This window comes from Panthera leo, chromosome B2 (genome assembly GCF_018350215.1).
Source record: "Panthera leo isolate Ple1 chromosome B2, P.leo_Ple1_pat1.1, whole genome shotgun sequence".
Taxonomy (NCBI): Eukaryota; Metazoa; Chordata; class Mammalia; order Carnivora; family Felidae; genus Panthera; species Panthera leo.
This window is the reverse complement of record NC_056683.1, coordinates 18,948,948-18,976,251: the sequence shown is the minus strand read 5'-3', so window position 1 is coordinate 18,976,251 and position 27,304 is coordinate 18,948,948. Positions and strand designations below refer to the sequence as shown.

General features: G+C 39.3%; 1 long non-coding RNA gene across 1 annotated transcript; it reads left to right on the top strand.

Moving 5' to 3' along the window:
- The first annotated feature begins 16,893 nt into the window (after window positions 1-16,893).
- Window positions 16,894-26,895, top strand: LOC122218954. The gene is made up of 4 exons (XR_006202192.1): window positions 16,894-16,975; window positions 17,321-17,389; window positions 21,606-21,716; window positions 26,691-26,895. It is a non-coding gene; the product is annotated as an uncharacterized LOC122218954 (long non-coding RNA).
- Window positions 26,896-27,304: the final 409 nt, after the last annotated feature.

Sequence of the window (27,304 nt, the reverse complement as noted above, 5' to 3'; positions counted from 1 at the left end):
ATATGGCAGTCTTAATGAACTCATTCACCATGCAGTACACTCTAGTGTCTTTTTGTGAGCCCTTAAACTGTACATTAGACATTTGGAATTAAATGAGCATCATGGAGTGAGAGATGAGGCATATTTCAAGTTTGCACTTTTTCTTGATTGTTTAATACACAAAAAAAGGAACAATCAAGTGCTATCTGAGGGTGAAAAACACTTTCTTACTGGCTAAGAACTGAGAATTTCTTGATACAAAGTGGGTCCCTCTTAAGTATCACGGAAGACATTTGATTTGATTTGGGTGCATAACAGTATAAGCCACCAGGAATCTGTGAATGGGCAGCAAAGAGGGGTGAATTGGGATTGAGGGGAAGGGACAGGGTAAGGCTAATTGTCCTTGTAGTAGAGTTTGGTTCAGAGTAGGGAAGTTTTATCCACAGACCATTCAGGTAGAGGAAGGGAGAGAAGCAAAGAAGAGAGGCCACATATTTAGTCTGCGGGCTGGGTAACATGATTGGCCCGTGACATCTGTTCCTACCTCTTTTCTCTGTAACTACTGCACTGGAAAGTTAAAATCTGCATTTCCTAGGCTCTCTTACATCTAGGATTCTGGTAGGAATCAGGTCTTTCCAGTTAAGTACACCTTCAGAAGATCTAAAAGGTAAAGGTGAGACAATGGCTAATTTCTTGGTATTGATTCTGACACCAAGAAAAACCATGGAACATGAATGTGGTGTAGTTCTAGACCTGTCTTCTCGTTTTTTGATTTTCGATTCTCTCTAATTGTTTCTGGAAGCCCCCTTTTGTTTATAATACCTAGAGTGATCTCTATCTCCTCCACCAGATTTAGACTCAGTCTATTTCCAAAGTTTGCAGAGAACAGATGGAAATGATCCATTTGGATGGTTGCCTCCAGAGGAGTTAGGATGGCTTTGGTCATCGTTGGGACAGCTGTATCTATAAACAGCATCATCTAAGCCTTTAGTTTAGAGAAGCCTTCAAAGGAAAGGGCTGGCAAAAGTTGGGGGCTGCCACAAATAAACAGCCCAACATTGGAAGCTGTGTCAGCACCAAATACATAGACAATAAAAGAAAATAATGATAAAGAGAAACTAGACTAAAATATTATTCCCCTGGCTTACATATGGGGCTGGACGTATGGTAAAGGGAAATCTATAATTTAGAAACTGAAAAAATATGCCCCAGGCCCTAGGATGTAGCTGGCAGAAAAGATTGGGGAACTCAACAGAACCAACCTGTAATGGCTAGACTCTAGATTCCAGATCTAGAGGCATGCCTTACCTCCAGGGAAGTGAATGATATATGACCCTGCAATGATAGGAATGGCTCAAGAATTAGAACAGTACTGAGAACACAGGTAGGAAAAGCAACGCAGGGGGCTGTTTCCTAGCCGTGGACACCCTGGCCAGGCCTATTACAGTGTCTGCAGAGACAGCATGCGTGTGTGATATTATAAAAAAGAGTTGCAGTAAAACAGGAAAAAAAAAACAAGAAGTAAGGGGATACTGAAAGGAAAGGGGCACCAGGAGAGGCTGTGGGGAGTGGGAAGAGAAAGAAGGGTGGGGAAGAAGACCATAACTTTTATTTCAAGAGAACCGTTTGAATTTATAGCCAGAAGTCGCTTGAAAGATTACAAAATTGAGTGATCTTACTCCCTGCAACAGGAGAGGATAGCCTCCCAGCCATTCGTAAAGCACCGTGGTAAATATTTTCACAAGATAAGTGTCAGATTATTACACTTTGGCCCCAAATCTTTATTCAAATCCAGCGTTCGTTCCTTTCAACTTTAATAGTTGATTATTTTGGAAGACATGCCAAAAAAGTGTTCAAGCAATGGCACAGGCAGATCAAACTTCAGAACCAGGTAGCATAACACAAGGAAAGAAACGGAGAGGAAAATTAACCTCTAGACATTGACGTGACTAGCTGTGTGCATTTGGACAATAAACCAAATTTTTCTGGCCTCCAAAATTCCTCACGCATAAGAAAGAGCGTAAGATGACATCATCTTTAAGAACAAATAAAGAATGACTTTAAATTTTGTACTTCAGATTTCTTTTCAAATAGGCAAAAGAAAAATATTAGATGATACTCGTTTCTTGCAATGATGCTGAGAAACTTATTCCTGTGTTCCGGTTGGTAATATAAATTCGTTCAGACTTTCTGGAAACAATTTACAATATATCCCAGAAGTCCACAAATGTATGATTTGACCAAGTAATGCTATATTTTGGGATTTACTTGAAGAATACCATATGACAAAAGTATCTATCACATCATTCTTCGTATTGAAAAATCATGCAAAGTAAATATTAAAAATAGAACTCTGGGGCGCCTTGGAGGCTCGGTTGGTTAAGCGCCTGACTTCCGCTCAGGTCACGATCTCACGGCTCGTGAGTTCAAGCCCCACGTCGGGCTCTGTGCAGACAGCTCAGAGCCTGGAGCCTGCTTCATGTTCTATGTCTCCCTCTCTCTCTCTCTCTGCTCCTCCCCCGTCATTCTGTCTCCCCCGTCTCTCAAAAATAAATAAACATTAAAAAATTGTTTTTAAATATATTTTTTTAAAATAGAATTCTTAGGTTAATAGAATAAATGTACAGTCTTGCCCCCCCTCCCCCCCACACACACACTGGTTCATCCTTTATTGTTTAATAAAGGAATTGTCCACAGGGCCATTCCTGTGAGCACAGCTGGTTTATGGGTTTGCTGACCTCCTGTAGTGAGTTCATGCCCACCTCTCTGAGCCTCCTATTCCCTTCCTACAACTGCCAGTTACTTTCACCTCATTTCTCTAGGCTAATATCATCTCTGAGCCTCCAAGCAACCATCCTATCAATGAATTAAGACAAGCTCAGATAAGCTGGTCAGCATGTTAAATCCTATGTTACAAGCAGGTAATCACTGATGGTCATCACGTCTCTATCCAACCCTATCCAACAGTAGATTCTGGACCTATTGTGTCAACACTTCTATTTAGTTTCTTCACATTCTTCCTGTTCCCGCTGGTACATATGACCCAGGACTTGTGACGAATTGGTTGACTCCCTCATTTTTACCCACGGAGGAACAGTACTTTCCTACTTAAGCCACGCTGACAACTGATTCCATTTGTTGATTGAGTAATGATAAGGGAAGATGGCGGCAGGTTTTGCGGAAAAGGAGCAGTGTTTTGCGAGGCATGCGCTTTATGTGAGCTTCCCGAACAATTTCCAAGCAGAATGTAACATGTCTATCATTTGCGTGATCTGGGGCTACAAGACTATCAAGTACATCTTCCCAATGTTTTTATCTTCATCCCAAGATTTCTTTCCTTCCTTGTTAGGCCTGGCATTAATATGGAAAACCTGTTGGGGCTGTAAATAGAGTATCCTTGTTAATTCCATTGCTATCATATTTTGGGCTTGACTTCATTACACTTTGGTGCAGGAAGAGGGTCTCTTTAAACCTTTCCATGAAGACTTCTGACTTGCAGTGTGAACTCTAAGATGAGTTAGATGAGCATATATTATAATCTTGTATTAAATTTTTTATAGCAATTAAAAAAACTCAACCTACCACGTGATCCCTGTAGTGGCATTTGCCACATACTGACAGATCCCCTTACCCCGTATGACATCATATTCCAGCACAGGTGAGAGAGTTAGTAATGATGACACAGAAGTTATCACCCCTCTCCTTATCACCAAGATAAGTCACTTGCTGCCTCCTATCACTGGGTGATCCAACTCCAGCATTTTCATTGCGAGGGTCTACTTTCTAGAATACTAACTATCTTGTTTGTGTTCCCTCAACAAAAGATGTTAATACAGCATTTTGGTCCATGCAGTTTATTTGGGAGATGTCACAGGAAACATGGTGACGTACTGAAGTTTGGAAGGAAATAAATGTGAGAATAAAGTGTTATCACACTGGAGAGCTAAACTCTGGCTCCACTCTTTCAGAGACTAAGCAGAACATCTCTCAGATTCACTCTGCTGAAGCCCAAGAAAACTGGCATATTTATCCATCAACTTCCACATCTCTCATTTGTTGGGACCCACTCCTGGGACATTAACTTCCTGAAACTTCTGGCTGCTTCTATAAACAGAATGCTCTGGGAAAGAACGCAGAAAGCCTTTGGCTTTGAATAGGACTGTATGCAAGGGTCTTTAGGAGCAAACCAAAGGGTTATAGGTGGGGTGCTAATAATGTCTGCTACAACTAGGAAGCTAATCATCAGTGACATCTCAGTCAGCTCATTTATGAGCATTCTGGGCTGCCTCAGAATATTTGACAATGTAAAAGTTGCTTAGCTGATAAAATAAAGATATTTGGCATAATCCTAGGAATCCCTGCAAGGTCTTTTTTTTTTTTTTTTTTTTTTTTTTTTAGAGTATGAACAACTTAAAGTAGAGGGAAAACAAACAATAGTAGGAAGGCATCTGAATTAGAGCCCTGGATCACTAGGATGTGAGGATGGGTTCTCACTTGGAGACCATAGAATCACTGAAAAATGGATTAATCGAAAGACGGCAGGACAGGTAAGTTCCTATGACAACAAAGAATGGATGGAAGTAGAGAAAACAAAGCATTTTATTTTTCTTTTATTTATTATTTATTTATAGTTTATTTATTTATTTATTTTTATTTATAAATGTTTATTTTTGAGAGAGAGAGAGAGAGAGCAGGGGAGAGGCAGAGAGAAGGAGACAGAGGATCTGAAGCAGGCTCCGTGCTGAGAGCAGAGAGCCCTAGGCAGGGCTTGAACTCACAAACCATGAGATCATGACCTGAGCCAAAGTCGGAGGCTTAACCGACTGAGGCACCCAGGTGCCCCATGAAGCGTCTTAATGTATGGTTTAAACTCCTATTTTCTCTCTTTCATATACATGTCTCTACTGTAAGCATGTGTATTTGTGTGTGTTTCAGACATACAGAATATATACATATATTTATTATGCACACCTCCATTATAAAATAATTTATATGTGTGTATTTCTGTAGTTTTTACAAAACTTAATGTTGTAGGCTTCTTTTTTTAAAGATATAAATAAATACACTTTTTTAATGGAGCGCCTAAGTGGCTCGGCCTGTTAAGTGTTGGACTTTTGGTTTAGGCTCAGGTCATGATCTCACAGTTCATGAGTTTGAGCCCGCACCGGTTCGGTGCTGAGAACATAGAGACTGTTTGGGATTCTTTCTCTCCTGCCTCGCTCTACCCCTTTCCTGGATCCAGCTCACACACTCTCTCAAAATAAATACAGAAACTTAAAAAAAAATTTAAATAAAAAAATAAAATTTTTAAAAGTTTCTGTATTTATTTTGGGGGGGGGGGTCTAGGGGGAGGGGCAGAGAGAGGGGAAGAGAGAATCTCGAGCAGGCTCTGCACAGTCAGCACCAAGTCCAACGTGAGACTCAAATTCATGAACTGTGAGATCATGACCTGAGCCATAAGCAAGAGTGAGGTGCTTAACTAACTGTGCCACCCAGGCGCCACTGTGTGCTTCTTATTAGACCCAAAGCATCCTGTTCAAAACCTAAAACCCAAATGTGATCTCGAGTTACCCTCCTTGTGAAGACTTATGACCTGCTAAAGGAAATTAGGTGGATGGGTGGATAAATGAATGAATGGATAGATGATGGTGATAGATAGATAGATGATAGACTGATAGATAGATGATAGATAGATAGATAGATACAGAAAATATGTAATATATCCATATATCATGAAAATTTAAAAAAAGTTCTTATGGCAATCCAGAAGATAGTGAGATTCTATAAATTTTAATTGAGCACTGAAAGAACAATTATAATTTGAGCATGCCGAGATGGGAGGGGGTAGGGAGTAGATACAGACTAGACTCTCTGTGTGCAGGAAACAGTTTAAGCAACAAATTCAAAGAATGTGCCAACTAAAATAAAAACAAGATATGGATTTCAAAATTTATCATCCTATGAATTATTGTGCAAAATCGGAGCTGAACTTATGCCCCGTGGTCAAACGCGTACCTCTGATTGTTTTTTTGTTTTGGTTTTTTTTTTTTTTTTGGCTCAGACGAAAAACCAGTGTATAATCACACATAATTACAGTAAAAGGTTAGTGCTGGTGAAATGGCCACAAGGGGTATTAAAATAACAAATGGCTAAGTGATGTTTCTTTGCTCCTTCTGTCTGGTGCACCTAGTTAGCTACTGGGGTAAAAAAATTTCGAGCAAAGTTGTTGTCTCCTTCTGGCTGATTTCCCTTTTGACCTTTTAGGGTCCAGGCTGTTCCCAGACTTCATTTGCACACCCTTTTCTGCCTGCTCCCTGGCTTAGCACTCAGTGTTTCCACAGCAGATTAATGACAGCTAATAATATCTGATATATCTGGACATTGCCACATAATGAGTTGTAGTCCCACTGGGTCCCAGAAGTGTCACCACTAACAAATTCACCAGACCTGCACATAATTAGCATGTAAAGGGAGTGATCGCACAGTAAATCTGTAGAGGAAGATGAATAGCCCAGGAGAGAAAATATAAAAGGGGAAAAAAAAATCCCTCCTTATCATGCCTTACTAAATATATGTTTCTTGGCAAGAATATTTTCTTGATAACAAACTGTGGACAGGTTACCTTTACAGTAACATTATTCCTTCCATGGCTGATAGGCAGAATTTCATTATGTCACTGCTAATGTTTCAATATTTCTGCAAAATGTCACCATATGTAAATTAGGGGAGGTTAGGATTTCCCTTCCAGTTTTCTTTAAAGATGCACAGTCCCATTTCATAGTGGCTCTGGTGCTCACTTACACCCTCTGTGACAGGTTGGAATTTAGTGATGAAACACACAGGAACTTTGCCCTTACCTTACCAAGACTAAATGAAATGATGTATACGCTCACAGTCACTGCCCTAAAAGCTACAAATGTAACGCATAATAGGAGGGGAAAATAAAGAGAGAGGAGGAATCCAGAAACCCGCAGTGTGCTAGTATAATTACCAACTTGGAGATGTATTTCTTACACAATACTGAGCATTTAAATCCACATGGTAATTTTAGGATTTGTCTCCTACAATCAGAGCAAAAATGGAAATGTTTCTGATTATGTTTGGTATGGCTTGAGGGCTTTGCCCTTGATCCTTCAAACCCAGTACACAAGTCTACGCTAGAGTTAAGGCATGCTACTTGCAAGATGAAAATATGGCAACGGAAATAAGCCTGTTGAAGAAGACACTTCTGAAATTTGGGTCAATTCTTTGACTATAAGAAGATTGTTATGACACGGAGTCAGAGGGCCAAGGTAGTAGTGCAAATAAGTTTAAAATAAAACAAACAAAAAACATCCCAACAGATAGAGCATTTCTGCACTGTGCCTCAGAGAAAAGTGCTTATGGAGGCTCTTTCCCTGTCTTTCACCGTTGGTTTGGGAGGTACGGCAGCGTCAACGCTTGTACTGTAGACCTCACAATGTCGCCAACATTCGTAGGGATGGGGGAAGGGAATCATTCCTCCAACTGGCATTCTGGAAAGATACTCCCAGATGCTCAGGACAATATAGTATGCAATCAGCCCGTGTAACCTGATAATTACCCTGCAAGGTGATCAATAAGGACCCTAAAGGCAGAGGCTCTTGTCAACACTCAATCCTGTACGCAGGCTTCTGCCCCCCACCTTATTAAAACATGACATCGATGATCTCCAGAGTATCACTTGTAGACTTCTGGTTTTCATGCTCCAGCTCTTCAATGGCTAATTCCATTTGCATTCATGGTTTCAACTGCCTTATCCTGCAAATTCCCAAATGCACACTTCCAATTCATATCTCTTTCCTGAACCCAAGGCCCATTTACCAATGGTCTACTGAACATCTTCTCCAGAATGGTGCAAAGGCTCCTCAACTTATCTAAATTAAATTAGGCATCTACATTAAGTGTCTGTGTCAGCCAATGCAGCCCCAACCTCAACCCTACTCCTCTCGTATTGAACAATGTGATAATACCTCGAAGTGCCCGGTGTCCAAAGACATTCTTGGTGTTATTCTCTCCCTCACTGCCATATTCAGTCAGAGATGCAATTTTCTTGAATGCTTTTCACATCACTCCCCTTTTCTTCAGATTCCCATTACCCTTCATTCCTCTTCTGGATTACAGAGCATATTCCAAACGGGTCCTTGATTCAGGTCTTAACATTTACCTGCCTTTCCCCACTTGCTTGCAAAACGATCCTTCTAAAACACAAATGCAATTATGTTATTCCTTTACTAAATATCTTCCACTAGTTCCCTATTGCCCAAATAATCAAACTAAAATTCCTAATTCCTTAAAATAGGATGCACAATTCTCCTTGGTCTGGCTTCTGACTGTCTGCTTTATCAACTTTATCTTTTCTGTTGCTTTTTTTGTTGGAAGTGTGGGATCTCAGGTTGTACTTCAGTTCCACTGCATCAGAATCTGCAATTTAAGAAGATCTTGAGATGATTTGACTTCGTATTTAAATTCTGAGAAGCACTGCTGGAGCACACTGGTTCTCAAACTTGGCTGAATGTTGGAAATACTTGGGGACTTTGAAAAGAATGATGTGTGAGTCCCATTCCCGGAGACGCTAATTTAATGATTTCTTGGACATAACACCAAAAACATGATTACCAAGGAAAAGAAAGAAATTGACAAAATTGGACATCATCAAAAATGAAAACTTATACTCTTTAAAAGACACTCCTGAAAGAATAAAGACTGGGAGAAAATATCTGTAGATCATATATCTGGTATAGCATGAATATCCAGAATATACAAAAACAATTCAAAACTGGAAAACAAGAAGACAACCTCGTTTTACACTACGGGCAAAGATCTAACCAAACAGTCCACCAAAGGTGGTATATGAATGGCCAATACAGACATGAAAAGGCAATCAACATCATGAATCATCGGAGACATGCAAGTTAAGACTATACGATACCTCCGCTCTCCTATTAGAATGGTTAAAAATAGAAGAGACAGACTTCACCAACTGTTGGTAAGGACATGAAAGAACAAGAACGCTCACCCACTGCTAGTGAGAGTGTAAAACATGGCAACCGATGTGACAGTTTGTCAGTTTCTTAGCGCATTAAGTGTCCAATTGCCACTTAACCATTCTACTTCTGGGTGTTTACTCAAGAGGAAAAAAATCATATATATGTAATATATTACATTATATATATATATATAAAATGTAATATATTATATTATATATATAGAATGTTATATATTTATATATATATGGACAAAGACTTATACATAGGGGATATAGTAGCTTTAGTTGCAGTAGGCTAAAGTTGGAAAAAAATGAAATGTCCATCAGGTAATGTTATATATAGAACACTATGCAACACTAAAAAAGAATGGATAATTGTTATACACGATAACAAGGATGATTTCAAAATAATTATGGAGAATAAAATAGGTGAATCAAAAAAGAATTTGCTGGGGCACCTGGATGGCTCAGTCGGTTGAGCATCGGACTCTTGGATTTTGGCTCATGTCATGATCTCATGGTTCATGGGATTAAGCCTCATGTCGGGCTCTGTGCTGACAGCACAAAGCCTGCTTGGGATTTTCTCTCCTTCTCTCTCTGTCCCTCCCCCACTCACCCACATTGTCTCTCTATCTCAAAAAAAAAAAAAAAAGGATCTGCTATATGATGTTATTTACATAAATCTCTAAAAAATGGAAACAAATTTATAGTGATACAAAGCAGATTAGTGGTTTCTCAGTAATGGGAGAGAAGGAAGGCTGGAAGGAAGGGCGTACAGTCAGACCCGATGAAACTTTTGGGGGTGCTGAGAATGCTCACTAGTTTGATTGTGAGGATGGTTTCACCAACATATACATGGGTCAAAACTTAACATGTTGTACACTCTAAATATGTGCGGTATACTGTATGTAAATTATATCTCAATAAAGCTGTTGAAAGACATCTCAATACTCATGCTCGACCCATTAAAGAAACTTCATTCTTTTCTCTTGCTTTAAGTGTACTTTATGTATAGCACTACAAATATACTAAATTTCTTTCTCACTGTGTTATATGTCTCCTTGAATCCCCATGTACCTACCCCATGTGAGTTCTGTGTAGAAAACCAACCACATAAAGATCCAAATCACTTCCTATGTGAACTCTTCCTAGATTCTCCTTGAGTGACTTGGGGGCCTCTGTTCTTTATATCTTCCTGTATTTATAATGGTTATGCCACATCATTCAAACCTTTATACATCTGCCTCCTATATTAGTTGGTGAGATTCTTGTGGGAAGGACTTAGGATGATTAATGTAGGGTTTAATATTTGGCAAGTGCTAAAAAATGTCAGTGTGCAGAGAAAAGTGGCTGACATCAGCCTATGCCACAACATCTGTGAATAAACAAACTCTGGTAACAGCAATGGAGGTAGGGTTGATGCGTAGATTTCAGGAAAACATAGGTTCCCCTTAAGTATTGGCAGACATTAAGACAAAAATTGTTTTCAAGAAATTTTTTCACTTAAAATCACCAAAGTATCTAAGTAATGAACACTTTTATCTCAAGTTCACCATCCACCATCCACCACTCCCCTCATACTTAAGCACTGGCAGGGTAACCTTTAGAGCGGAAAGAATGTGCTATATATCATGACGTCTATTTTTTCTTGTTTGCCAAACAACATGCTCTCTGAGCTTTCTCTGTATATTTAAATCTTAGATATCATTCAGGGCACAAACCAATGTCTACCTACTTCAGAAAGCCTTCTTTTCTACTACTGTTGGTAATGATTTCTCTTTATCTTGATTCTTTAGAGTAATAATTACAGTATAACTTGATATTTATATGCAAATTAGAAAAAAAAAAATAACAGGTTATCCAGGAGAGTAAATGATTCTTTGAACAAGAAGATTGTAAGCAATAAAGATCAGGACAGTCTTCTATCAAATCATGACAGCTCCAACTGCAAGGTCTTGGACATAGCATCTTTGAAGATATATAAAAACAAGAATTCTTTTAAAATGTTTTCTTTTTTGGGGGGGCGCCTGGGTGGCTCGGTCGGTTAAGCGTCCGACTTCGGCTCAGGTCATGATCTCACGGTCTATGAGTTCGAGCCCCGCGTCGGGCTCTGTGCTGACGGCTCAGAGCCTGGAGCCTGTTTCAGATTCTGTGTCTCCCTCTCTCTGTGACCCTCCCCCGTTCATGCTGTCTCTCTCTGTCTCAAAAATAAATAAACGTTAAAAAAAATTTAAAAAAAAAATTAAAAAAAAAATATTTTCTTTTTTTTTTTTTTTTAGTGTCTTGTTCAAATAAACATGATGCTGAAAGTTGTTCAAAAGAGACAAGGACTGGATTATAAAAACAATTTATTTTCTTACTGTTAACAGCAAGGATGGCAGATTGATATATAAACCATTTATTAAATGCATCACTTGTAAGGTAAAACTACCCTTCTATAAGCCAGAGTTCAAGGAAATGGACAAGAATCCATCATGTTCTTTCTGGTGAGCAAAAGCAACGTTCATAGAAAGTTCATGAACTGGATACATCTTGAGATTATATTGAATTATTTGGGAATTATTACCTATTATCTGTTATTGTTATTATTTTATAATAATAATAATAACAACTACCACTCTTTGAATGTTTATTGCTGCTGAATACTATAATACCCAATTTTTTAAGCTTATTTATTCATCACACAATCTTGTGAGGAGCATTTTGTTACTTTTCCCATTTCTCATAAAGTATATTTATATCTGCCGATTTAATTTGAATCAGTTTATCCATACTTGGTCTTTTCTTGAGTATTCCCCATCCCGCCAGATTTCCAAGACAGAAATTTGGGGTCAAATGTGGCATTCCGTATTCTATATTCTATACCCCACCCCAAGTTAGCCCATGGAAAAGTCTTGTCACTTGTACTTGCTCATTCCAGTATCTCCCCACTCCTCCCAATGGCCATGAACACCAGCCTCATCCAGGCTGCCACTGGGTCTCATTGGACAGCCCCACTTAAGTGCGCTTTTCACCTTCTCTCTTCACCACTGTCCAATCAGATCTCAAAACAGCATCCCAAGAGTTGTTTTTCTTCCAATCACAAATATGACTACACAGCCTCTAATAGGGTGGTGAAAGATTGAACCTGGGAAGCTTACAGGAAGGTCACTGTCTTCATCGTGCTCTTGACCGATCATTTTGAAGCCAAAAACAAACACACAAACAAAACGATAAAGAAAAAGTGAACGGTGCTATTCATCTCAGTGTACTAATGATTACACATTCCGATCACGAATGCTATTAGAGGTAATGTTCATCCAACACTTACAATAACTAAGCTTTGCTTGAATTAGCTTATGTAATCTCAACAAATATATGAGGCAGTTTCTTTTGTTAATCTTACTTTACATGTGAGGGTATTGGAGCTCTGACTTGTTAAGGGACTTGACTAAGATCACATAGCTACCAAGTAGCAGAACTGAATTAGAACTCAGAAATGCTACTCTCACCGAAGCTGGTACGTAAACCACTGTATGAGTGGTTCTCAGCCACACCCCCACTCGGTACCATATTTAAAAATAAACATTTTATAATTCCTCCTCTACCATTTTTAAGTGAAATTCTTAGGTAACATAAGGTGTTTAAAATGTAATGAAAGGGGTGCCTGGCTGGCTCAGTTGGTTAAGTACTGGACTCTTGATTTCAGCTCAGGTCAATCTCACAGTTCATGAGTTTGAGCCCTACATCAGGCTCGGCTCTGATAGTGTGGAGCCTGCTTGGGATTCTCTAGTTCTCCCTCTGTCTCTGCCCCTCCTGCATGTATGCTCTCTCTCTTTCTGTCTCTCAAAATAAATCAATAAACTTAAAAATTTTTTAAATGTAATGAAAAATATTAATACAAAAGTCTAATATAAAAGAGTAATAAAAAGAAACTATTTAACAATAAAACAATGTGCATTTCATTATGTAAATATCAGGCACAACAAGATAGAAGACATAACAAAGAGGTCAAATGTTTATAGCTGAAACACCATGAATACAATCACTTTAAAAATAGAATGATACAGATGGACAGTGTGGGTGACTGAATGATGAAAAGTGGTATTGGGGTCAAACATTCAAAACTTTCTAAAATGGTGAACAAACCATTATAATTTTCCAAATAAAGCAAAGCGACATCTTATCTCAGTTTATATGGCAGTTGTATTCCTAGAATATCCAATGCAGATTAAAATTGAGTTAAAAAATAAAACAGAAAACAACAGCAATCACAACAACTTTTTGTCCATATGTTACCTGTGTCAGGATCTAGGTTCAGATAAACAGATTTTCATCTACCTGATTTCTAGCAAGATTAAAAGAAGTCATGTAACACGAGGCGGCTCCTTAGGGAGGGACTGAACCACACAATGCAGTGATAACTAAGTCCTATGGTTTCTGCCCACTCAATGCTCCCAGCAGCCCTTTAAACATTGTGACAACTAGAAATGCCCCTGCAAATATCCTAAACGTCCCCAGGGCTGGTACTGTCCCATTGGGAACCACCATATTTCATATCATTCTCATGTAAACTGATGGAGTATATAAAAAAGAACCAAATATCTTACTTTCAACTTGGAATCTCCAGCTCATTAAACAAACAAACACAACATTGTATTATCTAACATAAAGAACATCTGTTGTACAAATGGAACTAACAAGGAATTCAACTTTAACTAGAAAATGATACCACAAGGAAAATGGACCTCTTATCCAGAGACCACCATTACAATTGGGATCCGAGGTGCTTCTTTCAAATAGAATTGGTAAGTCTAAATATCCACAGATATACATAGCTAATAAAAGGACTTTGGGATAGTTTATGTTTCTAATTAAATATAATTGTTGAACTAATGAGTTACTTTAAAAGGTTAATTATTTGGGGGTCTTCTGCAATGCTTAACTGAACCAATGTCATTGGGTTTGATCCACAGAAAATGTAATTTAGTAAATGCAGTCTTTCACGGGTGTCTCTTTATATTTCCAACCCGAAAAGCTGTGTATCCATTGCTTTGACAACAAATGCTGTTCTGTTGTTTCTGTTTCATATTTATAAACACATGTGTGTTTATGGATGTATGTATACATTTACATGCATGTATAAGTATAACAAAGAGCCTTTGTAAATAATTGTGATTTTCGTGTACAGCGAAGGAACGCTAGAAACTATAAAATGCCAACAACTTGATCGAATTGCTTCCTTAAATCCTTGCAACAGCCCTAAAACGTGAGTGTGGGTAACTCCACTCTGCAGATAAGGAGAGTGATACTCAGAGAAAGTCTTCCTCCAGGTCTACCAGCCAGGAAACAAGCAAGCCACAGTACCAAGCCAGGTGGGGCAGACTCGAGAGCCTGTGTCTTCTCCACTAGGCCATGTGGTTGCAAATCATCGCACCAAAAGTGAAATGAAAAGAAAGAGAACCCTTCCAGGGAACTCCGAAACTCGTAAAAGCAAACCTGCCTGAATGATGTCCCACGGTCCGCCCCCACATGCCTAGAAAGCACCTCTGAAGAACCAGCTTGTTCTGAGGCAGACAATTTTCAAACTAGTATTTTAGAGCCCCAAAGAAAAGCTAAGATAAATGGTCTTTCTGGAGTTCAAGCATGTAACATCCTCACTTTTTAAAACTTTGAAAAGTGGTTGTAAAAAATTTACTAATATAGAAAGAGAAGAAAACATTAGGATTCCAAATTATGTGTATCCAACCATTATCATTACGTATATTCACAGGTACACACTATGGCACTTTTGGTTTTATATACATACATGTCAAAAAAGAACCATGGGACGAATCATTATGGCTACTAATGCATATTTATGTATATATGCATTTGTATTATATATGCATTATTGCTACTAATGTATATGTATGTATACGTATACATATGTGTGTGAAATCCAAAGGGCCACAATATTTATATTTCAGTAACAGTGAAAGTAGCTTTACTATGTAGCATCTACTAAGTTCAGGCCTCTGTTCATACTTTAAAACTTAATTTGGGGCCCCTGGGTGGCTCAGTTGGTAAAGCATCTGACTCTTGGTTTTGGCTCAGGTCATGATCTCATGGTTCATGAGTTTGAGCCCCACATCGGGCTCCACGCTGGCAGTGTGGATCCTTCTTGGGATTCTCTCTTTTTGTCTATCTCTGCCCCTCCACAGCTCACTCTCTCACTAAGTAAATAAGCAAACTTAAAAAAAAAAAAAAAAAAAAAAAAACTGATTTATATCTCCGAGGAATACTCATAAGTTAGTGTTATCTTATTCATTTTGCAGACCCAGAATCGAAGTTTAACATGGCTAATTATTTCTTGAAGTCTTCAGAATGTAGCAGAACTGGGACCCCAATCCAATGCCATTACTCCAAAGCTGATGCTTTAAAATCAGTGAGTTGTGGGCGATTGTCTGTCTCTGCCCTATTGTCCTAATTTTCAAGGGATTTATATTATATTTCCCATTGAAAATTGTAACTATTTATGTAAAATTAAAAAAAAAAACACCTCTACGTCTCATAACTGGCAATGAACAATTACTTAAGTTCAACATGAAAAGTAAAATAGAGGCATGTATACTTATCCATTGAATTTTTTTATAGAGAGAGTTTAGTCTCATTGAGTCTTGATAAAAGTGGAATTAAAAGCCAAGTTTTTAGGCTGACTAATAAAAAAAGCCCAAATTTGTTTTACCAGTGCTTATTAATAAATGTGAAGTAACTAAAATAGCCCCTAGCCCATCACAAATATCTCAACTATTAGCTATGACTGCTGTTATATAAAGAAGCGCTCAATCCGTGGTTCTTCTTATGTTAGGGAATGACTTTCCTGAGTCCAACGGTTGCACCCTATGTCTTCCAATTTGAAGAAACCCTCTGTGCCCCACATCCCAAATAAAACAATGATCCTTTAAGAAATCCTAAATAGTCATACACTATAAAGCTAAATTCATGGGAAAATTGTAAGTGAAAAAGTTTAATTTATATTCCTTAGACAAAATGATTAGCGGGGTATTTTCACAGAATTTTGGCAAGTAGTAAATTCTTTAAAAAGAATGTCAAGATGGCTCTGCCATCACATGGTCCCAAAATATAAAAGCACACAAAGTGGGTCTTTCTTCTGGTACAAGCCACACATGAGAAATACGCATATGATAATATTCTTGGAATGTGACCTCCCAGTAAAAATGCCTTCTTTTTATCTCCAGTTTGCAAGTTTGAAAACAAAATGCATCGTTTCACAACAGGAAACCACTGGGGATGATGAGGGGCAGAAAATATGTTCAAACAAATTAGGCTTGTTTAATATGTTTTGACTCTTCCACTTTTGTTTTCTTCTCTTGAACATGTAGTCCTTTGTTTATAGCTGTTGCACAGGAGGAAACGAGCACCTTATGTGCCGGACAGATCCGTCATACGATTACCTGGAGGAAATTAAAATGATACACAATGTAATAAGGCAAATGGAATGTTGAGCAATTATTCAGGAAGTCTGATTGGCCGATGTAGGGGGCAGTAATGCCTTACACGTTCCATTCTCAGTGAGATCTTGCACTACCCTCAGAGATGTGGAAAAACAAACCCTCGCCTGGAGAACCCCCATGGGAAGTCAATGCAAATCAGTGTACTTCCTCTTGTGCTTGCTCTGCATAAAGGACCTGAAGGGCAAGGAACACGTGTCACAAAAGCACCATGGGAGCATATCATTATTACTACTAATAAGAATAAATGGAACCTTGCATCTATAAGTAAAATCCTGGGAGGTAGATTTTTTTTTTTCTCGGCTTTTAAAATCAATAATCAGTACCAGGGCATTTTCTTGGGATTAATCACGAGCTGGAGTTTTGTTACATTGATATGGAATGAAGTCTAGTCGTTAATTCTGAAGAAATTCCCTGCCTTTTAGTCGCTGATATGAAGGACCAGGTGGATTGTTGTTCCCTCTCAGATTCAGGGATAATGCCACAAAGATACCAGGTAGGACACAGAATTTAAAACAACAACAACAACAACAACAAGGGAAAAGAACTCCTAGCCTCTTCTGGGTAATCGGAGTCAGATTTAATACAATATACCAAGTAAATTAAGAATCTTAACAGTGCTCCTGGGGGTAGCTGCAAGTCCAACATGATGTAAAGAGGACATTCGCAGCAGCCAGCCTGCCCAGGCACTTTTGCTTCAGTAATGGGCCCAGTCATTCCTAGAGGATCACGTGGCTCCTTGCCAAAGGTGGAACCACTGCCAGGCATCAACCTTCACCTATGCGGGAAGAAAGATTGCTGTTAGGGAGGAGCTTATTAAAAGTAACCATCATTCCCACAGGGGTGAACACGCATGTGCGAATTTCATCACCCGGATATTGGTGTGGCACAAGACCAGCCGTAATTTCAGGTAATATGGAGTTCAGTGAGAATATTCGTCATTGCTTCTGACATCAGGCATGGGGTTTAAAGGGTAATGTTTTCGGGGCGCCTGGGTGGCTCAGTTGGTTAAGCGTCTGACTTTGGCTCAGGGCATGATCTCACGGTGTGTGGGTTTGAGCCCCGCATCAGGCTCTGTGCTGACAGCTCAGATTCTGTGTCAGATTCTGTGTCTGCTTCAGATTCTGTGTCTCCCTCTCTCTCTGCCCCTTCCCTGCTCTCTCTCTCTCTCAAAGATAAAAATAAACATTAAAGGTTAATGCTTCCAACTGATAATTGCATTAGTTATTCCATTTCTTTTTTTTTTTTTTTAAATGTTTATTTATTTTTGAGACAGGGAGAGACAGAGCATGAAAGGGGGAGGGTCAGAGAGAGGGAGACACAGAATTGAAACAGGCTCCGGGCTCTGAGCTGTCAGCACAGGGGCCCGATGCGGGGCTCGAACTCACGAACCGCGAGATCGTGACCTGAGCCGAAGTCGGCGCTCAACCGACTGAGCCACCCAGGCGCCCCATAGTTATTCCATTTCTAATTACATATATTACCTGCTAGTAAAATTCCTTAGATGTTTTTTATACTTCTTCAGACACATTTATTAAGGATTAAAGAATTACCATTTGTGTTATTTTTCTGTTACACTGAGGGAATAATTTGACTCTTGGGAGTAGCTAAGGGCAACATGAAGAGGTTTTGCAAAGGAATCGTCACACAAATGCGCACACAGATACTCACTTTAGAATCCGTGATTTCCCCTCCCCAACTCCACCTGACTTTCTCTCAAGGAACTTTTTCTTTTTGGACTAAAGTATCCATACGCAAGTCCATACAAGGGGTCAAGCGGTAATAAAAACGCATACAAAAGCTCTCAGGTTCTTAGAAGCATTCAGTTAACGCTAGCCACTGCCATTATGTACCGAGTTGCCTTTTTATGCCAAGCTTCGCGACATTCATTCATTAGGCTATTTCTAATAGTCATTTCCAATTCTTACCGTTACTTCCGGTATGTAGTTATTGTTATCCACATTTTAATAGATGAAGAAGTTAAGTTTACATCTAACTTGACTACTTTAACGATACAGCTTTTTCTTCCATCATGTTGACCCCTTTATGTCATCTTTGGCCATCCCATGTCCCACTTCAATTTCTCAGGTTTCTCTTCATCACTCCGTGAGGCCAATCTAGATATCTTGAATTTGGTCAGCCCCTGAATTGTCCTTGGCCGTGTTTCCACGGTGGCACTATTTTCATTCTGCCCTGGTGTGGCTCTAGCCTAAAAGGCATATAAGAAACATTCTGACAGCCGCTGTTCTTGGAAACCCTTCTACCTCCCACAGTAACTAAATCAGGGCTTTCCTTCACATCAGTTCTTGACTGTTCGATGAATTTGAAAACCAAACTCTAACAAAAACCTAAATTAAAATTAAGCTTTTCATGGCCCGTCCATTCACCATTTGATTCTGATTATCTGAGATGAAACTTACACTGCCATTTAAAAAATGGCTCAATTCTGATAAATCATTTGACTTGGACACATCTAGCTGAATACAGTCAATTCGAATTCAGTGGTTGTGTCAGTGATGGTTTATATCGCCCCTCCTCAATGCAAGCGCAAACTAGCTGAAATGAAATGGATGAAATTAATCCCAGTCAGAGCGATCTCTTTTTCTGTTGACATGCAAGATTAATACTTCAGCAAAAGTGAAATTTATCGCCCATGATTTTCTGGATGTATTTGTTAGAAGTAGTTTTTACCCTGCTTTCTATAGTAATGATTGCCTTAGCTCTCTATCTTACTTAAAAAAAAAAAAAAAAAAAAAAAAACAATCTCATCAGTGCCTCAGTGGTTCACTCAGTTAAGCATCTGACTTCTGCTCAGGTCATGATCATCATGGTTTATGGGTTTGAGGCCCACATCGGGCTGTGTGCTGACAGCTCAGAGCCTGGAACCTGCTTCCCATTCTGTGTCTCCCTCTCTCTCTGCCCCTCCCCCACTCGCTCGCGCGCGCGCACTCTCTCTCTCTCTCTGTCTCAAAAATAAACATTTTTTAAAAATCTTGTAAACTGATAAGCATTTCCACTGCTTGCAAGTGGCAGCAGATGTAATTTCTTCATACTTGCTGTTCCAGAATATATGTCTTTAAAACCAAATTTTTGGTAGCTTTTATTCTCAAGCTATTTTAGCTAAAGAACTAGCACAGAGTTGACTTCTGTCAAAATATTTTGTGTGTTCTTTTTTTTTCCTATGAAAGAGGAAGAGAAAAAGAGAGAAAGAGAATGAGTGGGGGGCAGGGGCAGAGAGAGAGGGAGAAAGAGAGTGGTGAGCAGGCTCCGTGCCCAGCGCAGACGTCTCATGACCTGAGCCGAAATCCACAATCAGATGCTTAACTGACCAAGCCACCCAGGCGCCCCTTTGCTTGTTGTAAATCTACTTCTGAATTCAAATTTGAGTTTTTGAGGACACTCAGGTGTCTTTAACATGGGATTTACTACTGGTTTTTAAGATGCATAATGTACACATTATTTAGAATTTTACTTTTTTTAAAGTTTTCTCTTACTTTCCACTGACTATATTCTGAGTTACCATTTTCTACATGCTTAATAGCAAGGAGCTCATGGGATATAAGGTCAATGAATAACACATACGGAACTTTTACATGCTGAAAAGAATAATATATAGTATCTTATATCCCAATTCGGTAGAACAAATATGGTACAATTTGTAATTATTAGAACCATTACCATTATTTTTAATGAATCCATTCTTGAATTAAGGTTCTCTTTCGTTTATTCATAGTATTGTAAGAAGTGTTATAAAAAATGAGCAAGGCTTTCAGCCATTTATAATAAAAGCTGAATGACTAAACAGACCTACATTTTTTTATTTGCATTAATGAGCTCATCCTCAAATATATATGCAATAATATATAAAATTAAGTTACAAATGTGGGGATGTGTTCCAAGTCACCATGAAAATCTGCATGTAAATGCATAATAATCACAAATCTACAATATTACAATATTAAAAAATACCCACAATTAAATTACCATGTGGAAATAATCATAATGTTATTGGAAACTCAATTAGGGTGGCAACCCTTGTCGGGGAATTAGCAGAGTATGGCAAAGGCAAGTCAGAGCTGAATTCATCAAATATATATTATCACAATATTACATGTTCACTTCGATTCCATGCAAGACAAACATCCTCTCTCACTAGTATCTGCTCAATGCATTTGTATTATTCATGAACAACTCTGTGATCTATTATACATACAAAACTGATTGTACGCTTCTTGCCGCAGGCTACGATGCAGAGACACAGAATTAATTTTATTATATACACATGCATGATAATTGTGAAGGATTCGGTCAAATACCAAACTCTGCTCCTGTGTCCCATTATTCTAGTTTCCAAAAAAAAAAGGGTCTAAGGTCAGCAAGAATTTCTCTCTGTGACGGTGAAACTCTTTGTCCTTTGGAGTAGAAAGTTCCTGGTTACTAAGGAGCCCCAAACCCTGAAAAGTCTTCTACTCTGTACCAAAGCAAGTAAGTTCCTTTTGTTGGTACCCTGAAAACTTTGGTCAAGCAACATTACTAATTAGGATTGTTTGGGCATGACTAGTTATAGCTACCTTGTATCTGGTCAGTTCCCTGCTGCAGGACAACCTGGGTGAGACCTTAACCAGGCCTTTAATCAGGGGTTAAGGGTGACATCAGTTTGCAACTTTCAGACCTCTATTTCTTCCTCAACAAGTATCCTTCCAAGTTCTACCTGTTCCTCCCTAGTGCTCATTATAACTGGAAATTCATTGAAGGCCTTGCTCATTTTGATTTTTTTTTCACCCTTACCTCCTCCATGCCTGGAAGAACATTAGGGACTTTGGAGAAAAGAAATACTTTTTCGTAAGTTTAGTGTGGTTATCTCTCAGAATCTTATTTTCTGGATTATTCTATGCTGGTACTGTCCATTAAAAATACAGTACGAGCCGAATTCAATTGTAAATTTTCTGGTGGCTGTATGTTTTAAAAAGAAACAGGTAAAATTCATTTCAGTAATATTTTATTTAGTCCAATATAGCCGAATGGTTATCCTTTCAACATATACTCAATATGAAAAGGTATGAACGAGGCAATTCATTGTTTTGTATAAAGTCTCTAACATTTGGTGTGTGTTTTATGCTTCCAAGTACTCCCTTAGGACCAGCCACATTTAATAGCTCAGCATCTCTATGTGGCCAGTGGCTACCATGTTGGAGTGTTCACGTCCAAACACTGGAAAATTCATGGACAGTAACCGGGTAAGCTAACTTAGGTGTGCGTGTTCCATGCGTGCTTATTATCATCACCTGCTTTTGCTTTTCAACTGGTTAATGCTGTGTGATATAGCCTCACATTGACGGAACTTAATTTTTCTACGTAGGGCAAGTAAACGTAACGAAACCGTCATAAAATACTTTTTTGTTGTTTTTCTCATAGACCTCTTCTACAGGTGGCAGGTGAGAATGTCAATGTTACACACAATTTATATTATTATAGTGATAGGTCAGGCTTCTACCATTTCTATTATTTGGGTAAAATGTGTATATAGAGGAAGGACGGCATCAGAGAAAGTGAGCATAATTTGGAGTCAGACAAATCCGAGAAAAATCACATTTCTGCCCAGGGGGCCATATTTCTGAACCTTGGTTTCCTAATGTATAAAGTAACAGTATCTAACTCTTGGGGATGTGGTAAGATATATAGTGCTTAGGACAATAGCCAGCATATCCTAGGCACTCAATAAATGTTTACTATTGTCATTTTCGTTGTTGTTTTCAGGATTATTTGCAGGGCGCCTGGGCGACTCAGTCGGTTGGGCATCTGACTTCAGCTCAGGTCATTAATCTCACGGGTCGTGAGTTCGAGCCCCACATCGGGCTCTCTGCTGTTAGCATGGAGTCCGCTTTGGATCCTGTCTGCCTCTCTCTCTGTCCCTTCCCCACTAATGCATGCTCCTCTCTCTGTCTCAAAAATAAATATATTTTTTTAAAAGTTTATTTAAAAATTTTTTTAATGTTTTTATTTATTTTTGAAGGAGAGAGAGAGAGACAGAACATGAATGGGGGAGGAGCAGAGAGGGAGGGAGACACAGAATTCAAAGCAGGCTCCAGGCTCTAAGCTGTCAGCACAGAGCCTGATGCGGGGCTTGAACCCACAAACTGTGAGATCATGACCTGAGCCGAAGCCGGACACTCAACTGACTGAGCCACCCAGGCGCCCCTAAAAAGTTTATTTAAAGACTCCTAAAATGTCACCCACTTCTTTCAAGGTAAGTCTTACTTACAAATAAGTAATGAGAATGATAAAATGAGAATGTCAAAACCAGTGCTTCTGGATCCCAGCTGGAGATATGAGCCATGGCAGATTGGGTAAATTCTATATGGAAGAGCCACAAAGTGCCATATGCAGATGGTCACTGAAGCGCTTCTTTATACGATGTCCCCTTCTCTGCACATAGATGAGCAAATTCGATTTTTTAAAGAATGCTTTTTTAGGATCACCAATGATCAGGAACATCGTAAAGAAAGACCTATTTGATTGAGGCTAATAAATAAAAAGTCTTCAACCTCATAGCAGATATTTCAGTAACTCGGAGATTTGTACAAAAGCTAATGCACCTTCCATTTAAAATGCCTCTGCCCTAGGGGCGCCTGGGGGGCTCAGTGGGTTAAGCACCCGACTTTGGCTCAGGTCATGATCTCATGTCTCGGTTTGTGCGCTTGAGCCCTGTGTGGGGCTCTGTGCTGACAGCTCAGAGCCTGGAGCCTGTTTCAGATTCTGTGTCTCCCTCTCTCTCTGCCCCTCTCCCACTCATATTCTGTCTCTCTCTCTCAAAAATAAATATATATTAAGAAAATTTAAAATGCATATGCCCTACTTTCTTGTTGTTTCTATGTTATGGGATACATTGGAGCATTCCTTCCCTTCCCTTCCATTCCCTTCCATTCCTTTCCCTTCCGTTCCTTTCCCTTCCCTTCCCTTCCTTTCCCTTCCCTTCCCTTCCCTTCCCTTCCCTTCCCTTCCCTTCCCTTCCCTTCTTCCCTTCCCTTTCCTTTCCTTTCCTTTCCCTTTCTTCTCTTCTCCTCTCCTCTCCTCTCTCCTCTTCTCCCTGTCCCTTTCCCTTTCCCTTTCCCTTTCCCTTTCCCTTTCCCTTTCCCTTCCCTTCCTCCTTCTCCTTCTCTCTCTTCTTTTTTTTTTTACTGGAAGGAAGTACAGTTACAGTATATGTAAGATGAACACCTGGCACATGTCTAATGCAACGACAATGAGTTTGTTTTCTGCCTTCTTGCCTGGAACCACAATAGAGAACAGCTAAGTCTGACTAAAGGAAGAAATTGAGCTTTCAAAAAGCAAATGACTGTGGGAGGATTTCTTGGAAATTTTCATAGACCATTTGAAATGTCAAGAACTCACAGCAAAAAGTCTTTAGATAATGTTTGTCCAAATTAGAACCTTCATAATTTTTTTTTTCATCTCAAGTGTTTGAACCTGTCACCTCTTCCCTCCTTAAACTTCTGTCTCTCTTATGTACCTAATAATGCGCATTTTAAAAACAAAAATGTGCTGGGGCAGGAGCTAGGGAAGGGGCCTGGTGTCCAAAGTGAAAATCTGTTTAAAATCATAGATTCCAGTGTTATAAAGTCAAAGCTATTTGGTCCTGTTTCTTATAAGCACATGCTTCAATGGGCTTAATCGTGGTTTGTTGTAAAACATTTATAACCACATGCTCTAAAGCACTGCTGATATATAATGAGGCTTTTCTCAACAAGTAGCAACATAATCATGGCCAAGGTGAGGCTCAGGGAGGAGGACTTAGGAGATCATCCCTGGAATTTATTAGTTCCATAACTTTCTGACAAAGCTTGTTTGCTGCTGCTCTAACTTTATACAAACTCCAAATGTATAAAACGATATTGAAAATTAATGTTTTGGTTTTCTTTTACCTTTGGTCTACATAGTAATGAAATCTAGAATCCTTCCATAGCTTTCCTTCCAATTTATGTCATGTGCACACACCCTTCGGTCTCTTTCTAACCCCTTTTATTTTATGGGCAAGTTCATTTCAAGTTAGCCTTGAATAACCTAAGGCTTATTAGCTCCAGACACTTAAATGTTCAGAAAGAAGACGCACCTCAAGGTGCATGGCATAGATTTCTAACAGACAGATGAGGCAACTAATGATATATTTGTGCCTGTTGAGGGATATTTGTAAACCCTGTATCTAGAATGTGGCTACGTTTTGGCTAATTTGTTATAATACTCAGAGAAAAAGCTTGCTTTTTTCTTATGCTTTCTTGTTTCATGACACGAAATAAGCATTCCCTGCCACCCTATAGTTTTCTTACTAACGCTCTCTTTTATATACAGTCAGCTAGTCATAATAGAAAAGATTATTCAAACACACTTTTACTGTTAGAATTTTTTCTTTCGTCCTGGAAGTCTAGCCCAGCACTATCCATAAGAAACATAATGTTGGCAACGAACATGAGTCACCAAGGTAATTTGAAAGTTCCTAGCAGCTACATCAAAAAAAAAATTATTTTTAAAAAGTTGAAATTAATTTTCACAACATATTTTATTTGCCCAAATATATCTAAAATATATTATTGCAACATGTGACCAATATGACAAAAAAATGAATGATATATTTTGCATTTTTTTTTTTCAAAGTTCTAAGTCCTTGAAATCCTGGGTTTGTGTCACACTTACGGTACATCTCACTTCCGAGGAGATACTTTCCGGAGCTCATCAGCTGAGCTGATGGCTACCACCTTGGACAGTTATCTTCTAACCCACCCCTTTGGCCTTGTTGAGCCCGAACGGCAGAATGCAGCCACCAATAAATGAAGCAAACGCTTTCCTTTCGCAAAGCCCTAGTGCCGAATGCTGACTGACATTTGAACAAAGAAAATGTCCTGATATTTAAGCATCAGAACTATTACTTTTCTAATAACGCGCAACCCTTGGGTCACTTTTGGCCATTTCTCATGATTTGCATTAGGTGTTCTTTGAGCCACAACATTAATCCAGTAATAATTAAAATGATATACTGTACTATTAACATTCTCAAATCTTTAAAGCAAAGTGATCTATGCCTGCAGCACTGCCCAGGCCGGCTAATGAAACAGCATACAGTTGTAAATGGCTATTGTAAGCAGTTCCCTATTTAAAAATACAGCTCTGGGAAGTGCAGTCTAGAGTGACTGGGGTGCTACCAGGATTGATCAGCATTCAATAGAGGCCGATGCAGCACAAATGGCAAGTTTTGCTTGAGAGGCCCGACAGACATCTTGTTTCGCTGCCAGTATGGCGCTTTGGTCACAAAAGGGCCTCCTGTTGAACGGCAGGCTAGGGGCCAGTGTAAGGCAGACACCGCATGGGGGCTGGGGTGGCACGATGACGGTGCTCTGGGCATGGAATCATCCCCTTGTTCTTTCACATGTGAGTCAGCAACACAACCAACCCAAAGCTTCCACTCCACCCAGCAACCTCTAATGTGCCGTGATCCATCCTTGATCCAAGGGATTTGGGTGTGTAAACTATAAAAAGACTTGCCTCCGTCCCTTTCTCTCTCCCCTCTGTCTCTCTTTTCCTCTCCCCCCACCCTTCTCTCTCCCTTTCTGCTGGTATTAGAACTGAACTATTTGCTTCTTATTCTCTCTTCCCCCACTTGCTCCGCCATTAATAATCAAAGTTAATCACTTTTCAGATTTTTCGAACTAACCTTTCCATTGTTCGGAAGAGTAAGCAGTATTTGAGCGACTTAATTCCTGGAAACAGAGTTTAAAACGCGGACCGGCTACATCAACAGAGATGTACATTTTGTACATTTCACTTCTTTTCAGGACCTCACAGACAAGACGTCAGATAAAGGCTCTTAGCCCCAGATAAACCCTGGAAGTGAACCTAGTGCCACTGCCTTCTCCACGTCTACATGCCAATCACCCTAAGGATATTTGTGCTATCAGATATCCTTGGCCTTCTACCAGGGGTGTATAGAATGGTCCGGCTACAATCTCAGTACCTGGCACAGAGTTCGTGCTCGGCGAATGAATGAGCAAGTGAATGAGTGAATTACTGTCAACTCAAAGCCAGATTTTCTGGTGATCTCTCTTGAGTCTAAAATTCAACTTTTGATATTTTCGATATCGTATCGAAAAATGTGAGAAAACTTAGAGGGTAGACCCGAGGTTTTTTTTTTTTTTTAAGTTACTCTTCTGCTCTTCTTCCAGGTTCCCAAGATTAGAAGTCAAGTGAAAATGGGTTTCCCTAGACAAGTGTGAAGTAGAATCAAGAATAAAGCATGTATACGCCAGAAAAAGAAGCAGGCCTGTTGTCTAAGGGTGAAATCGCTGAAGAGGCAAGGCAGGCGTCTGCCCAGGACGATAATTCCTCTACGTATCTACGTCCCTTGAAATGCTATTTCTAAAACACGTATCTGGAGAAGTGGAGAGTATGAGTTATCTACCCCCTTTGCTTTACAATCCATAGAACTTACATTTACCTGGAGTTTTTATGTAATCCGAATAGTTTGGTAAAAGAGCGCATTCCACACTCCGGCGTATGACTCAGTGGGCATCACACTAAACCTTGGGTGTGTTCTAACACACAGCTCTCTAATGCCTTGACTTGCCCAAAGGAAGACTGAGCGGGTCACCAAACAGATGCCCTGTAGTAATTTGATGAATCACACAGGATCAAACTCGAAGCATATTTTATAAATACATATGGATGATCCTCTCTGATCAGAGGAGCTCTCCTTTCAATAGTTCAAACTGCCAGAAATGTCAGGGTGGCTACCCTTAAACAGTGGAGAATATAGTCAAATCGAGAAATGACAGTGACT